The sequence below is a fragment of the Heterocephalus glaber genome, unplaced genomic scaffold (assembly GCF_053883595.1).
Source record: "Heterocephalus glaber isolate CG9 unplaced genomic scaffold, H.glaber_assembly_v1.0 deba00001221, whole genome shotgun sequence".
Classification (NCBI taxonomy): Eukaryota; Metazoa; Chordata; class Mammalia; order Rodentia; family Bathyergidae; genus Heterocephalus; species Heterocephalus glaber.
Window position 1 is genome coordinate 64322 of NW_028258217.1, and position 4065 is coordinate 68386.

At 33.7% G+C, this 4065-nt stretch overlaps 1 pseudogene; it reads left to right on the forward strand.

The window, feature by feature from the left end:
- The first annotated feature begins 535 nt into the window (after positions 1-535).
- Positions 536-1252, forward strand: LOC147828218 (high mobility group protein B1 pseudogene; annotated as a pseudogene).
- Positions 1253-4065: the final 2813 nt, after the last annotated feature.

Below are 4065 nucleotides of genomic sequence, written 5' to 3' on the forward strand. Positions count from 1 at the left end.
ATAATTGACCTGCCACTATAGGCAGAATGTGTGTACATCTCTCTGTCTCTCCAATCTCACACTTCTTAGCAGAAACAGGGAAACAACATTTATCTTCAATACATTTGTGCAGCTAAGGAATATTTGGAAGTTAATATTTTGGTCTTTGTATTGTTTCTTTAAATGAACCATTCCATCATTAGAGAAATATGAATGTGTTCATGAAAAAATTGTCAAAAGCCAGTGACATCTACAATCATCATACTCCAAGATGTTGACCAGTTCAAGCATAAGGTTCCTTGTCTTCCTGCTTCTTATGATTTTTGTTCTTTTAAAATATGTTAAAGTATACAAATATGGTTCACAATCCAGGAAATAATATTTAAATGTTGAAAAATTTTATAATACATTTTACACATTTTTTGAGTAATCACTCTTTGCTTTTTCTATTGATATACTAATGATTTTTACTGGTATGTGTTAGTGTTAAATAATTGCACTCATCTTAGGGAGTTGGTATATATACATATCACATCTTTTTTATGATTACGTCCACTTCACCTCCCAGTCCCTTCTCTTCCCCTCCAAATGTCATCATATGCATTCTTTGTGCAAACTTGCCAAGAGGAGCACAAGAAGAAGCACCCAGATGCTTCCGTTAACTTCTCAGAGTTTTCTAAGAAGTGCTCAGAGAGGTGGAAGACCATTTCTGCCAAAGAGAAAGGAAAATTTGAAGACATGGCAAATGCAGACAAGGCCCGTTATGAAAGAGAAATGAAAACCTATATTCCTCCTAAAGGAGAAACAAAAAAGAAGTTCAAGGATCCCAATGCACCCAAGAGGCCTCCTTCAGCCTTCTTCTTGTTCTGTTCTGAGTATCGCCCCAAAATCAAAGGAGAACATCCTGGCCTTTCCATTGGTGATGTTGCAAAGAAACTGGGAGAAATGTGGAATAATACTGCAGCAGATGACAAGCAGCCTTATGAGAAGAAGGCTGCCAAGCTGAAGGAAAAGTATGAAAAGGACATCGCTGCCTACCGGGCTAAAGGAAAACCTGATGCAGCAAAAAGGGAGTTGTCAAGGCTGAAAAAAGCACAAAAAAAAAAAGGAAGAGGAAGAAGATGGGGAAGATGAAGAGGATGAGGAGGAAGAAAAAGATGCAGAGGATGAAGATGAACAAATATATATTTATATATATTTAGAGATACATCCTTTTAAAATTGTAGAATTAAAAACAGGAGGATTATTATCTAAGTACAGTCACCACTTATAAGAACAAGAGACAGACTTTTGGTACTAGAAAGAAACCAAGAAGACAGTGTTACATATACTTCGTCTATTCTTAATAAACAGGATTGTGAGGAAACTTCTAATACAGACATTATTAAGAAACCGAAGTAGCTACTTATCATAGATCTAATATTTAAGTTTCTATGACCCAGCTTAAAAAGCACTATGAGAGGAATATGCTTACTCGATTAATTATCCATCATGCTGTGTGTCCAGACACACTTAGACTACACACTAACCTCAAGAAATTAAAATATAAAATTTCCATTTTACAAATTGGCTTGAGATATCATGCTTGTCTGTATTTTGTCAATAAGATTATGGTAAGGTAATAATAACATTTAGATTCCAAAGACAGAGGAAGTAGAGAGTAAAAATTAAGTGCCAAGGAAAATTGTTGACAAACTTAGTGTCATTACATCAACTATCTGAAGATTCACAAAGTCCTGAAGATGTTATAATTTAAAAATGTCAAATGTGATATTTATTAATGGCAAATGAGGATGTATCAAAGAATTACAGTACAGTTAGAGCCATTTTCATGTCAATAAGCTTTCTGAAACTATGCACTTAATTAATATGTATGTATCAGTGGAACAAAAGAGCAGCAATCCATTCCTTCGTGGTTCCTGCCATCAAATGTAGAAATGATAGAATTAACTAATTTTTCACAATTTCTGACTCTGAAGAAGTTTATATTTAAATATACTGTCTTTCATTTAAAAGCTGTTCAGGAAATATTTTTGAATGGAATTAAATTTAAAGGCTTATTATTTTTTTTCTAAAAGTCTAAGCTTGCATTTTCTGCTGTGCAAGAGGGAAAATTTAGGGTTCATTTAGTAGCATATTTCCAACATTTAGATTAACTTCTAGGGTATCCAATTAGTATTAAAGAGATTGTATTATTGTTCTACCCTAGCAAATTTTCATATAAAATATAATTTTTTTAAAAACTGAATCAAACAATAATTGCTACCATCTATATGTTAGACTTAATTGGAATATAATTGAAAAAATGAATTACCAGGCTTGTTAACTAGCAAAATTCATAAATCGCTTGTCTTAATGCAACCTTAATGTAGTTCTTAGACTGAAGTGCATACACACACACACACACACTCCTCACACACAAATAGAAGCTTCAGGGAATTTTTAAACTGTCCTGGTTATCAGCTTATCCTTGTAAGCTTCTGCTTATCTTATCAACATAAGGCATCACTGTTGCTTCCTTCTGCTAATAAGGTCTGGAGAGAGCTTTCCTCTAGCAAGCTTAGTAATTCTTTTTGCAGACAGAAGTGTTCAGTCTGTTGCCTTTCTCCTCACTTATCTCACGACTTAGGTTTTTTTCAGGACAACCAAAGATTGAAATGCATTTTTCCTCATTGCTAGAATTTTACAATTTAAAGCAAAAAATCTTTTTTTCCTTCATAACATTGATTCCAAGGAGATCTCATTTTCTTTTTCTTTTTTTAAAATGTCTAAACTATTATACAGAAATGTAGATTCTGGGGTGAGTCGTGAATCATGCTTGAGGCAAACAAGAGTCATGTTTCTGGCACTTTTACACAAGGCAATGGGCAAATTACTTAGTTCTCATTTCCTCTTTTTGCAACCTCGTGGTGCAAATGAGAAATTCACAGGGTAATATCAAAAATTAATGAGTTAATATAATCATTACATATCTGCAAGTTTCATTTTTACTACTACTATTAATACTAATGAAATAATCTATTATAGAGGGTCTGATGTGATTGCTATGTAAGTTCATTATATTATCACTTATGTTCACTATTCTAATTAAAGAACAGTTGTTATCAATTTACAAACAGCAGCCTTTGAAGATATATTTTAATTTTAATATTGCTTCAGTAAATATGAATGACAGATATAAACAAATTATAGCTTCATTGGGATAAAACACTTGAAGAGAATGGAAGCAAAAGAAGAAGTGATTCATTGCTGAGATTTGGGAGTCATGGAAAAAATATCAGTGTTCAAGTAGAAATCAAATACAGCGAAAGTAGCAAGTAAGCATTACAGTTTGAAAGACAAAGTTAATGCTATGGAACAAAATAAAGGACACAGTTTGTAAGAACTATGAGGTAATCTTCTCAATGAACAGCTAACTTGTCAAATCCTTCCTGGAATTCTGCAGCTTGTCAAAGACTTCCAATCTTAAGAAGAATGTGAAAACTTGTAGAGAGTTCAGAGGACAGGCACAAAGATAATGAATTGGTTGTAAAGTAAGACCTACAAGAGAAGGTGAAAAGATCTGGAATTATTCAACTTGGAGCCATGAGCAGAGAAGTTATTTAAATTCTCATGGCAAAAATATATGGTGCCCATCTCCTGATTCTCCATGAATTAAAAGGAGGAAATCACTTTAAATCTTGGGATAGAAAATTTATGGAATTTAAACAATAATTTAACAAGTAAGTTCATTACACATCATTAAGGGCTCTGGAGCATGGTTTACAAAATGTACATGGTCCTTTAAGTTGTATAATTTATTTAGATATTCATTTTACTTAGCTGTGAGGGTGCAGACTTTGATGAAGAAGAGAAATGGCCCAGATGACCTAGCAGGGTCTTTGCAACCCTAAATTTCACTGAAATCCAGAGTTAAGTATTAATAGTCCACTAAATCTTTGCCACATTTTGAGTCTTGCCTCTCACTCATTTGTTTCAGGATTGTAGGAGTGGTAGGAAGCTGAGGTGATTTGAACCAAGATGAGTCTGGGAGAAGGGATGGGTTTGGGCATAAAGAGGAGGCAAGATAGTAGCACACTTGAGAAA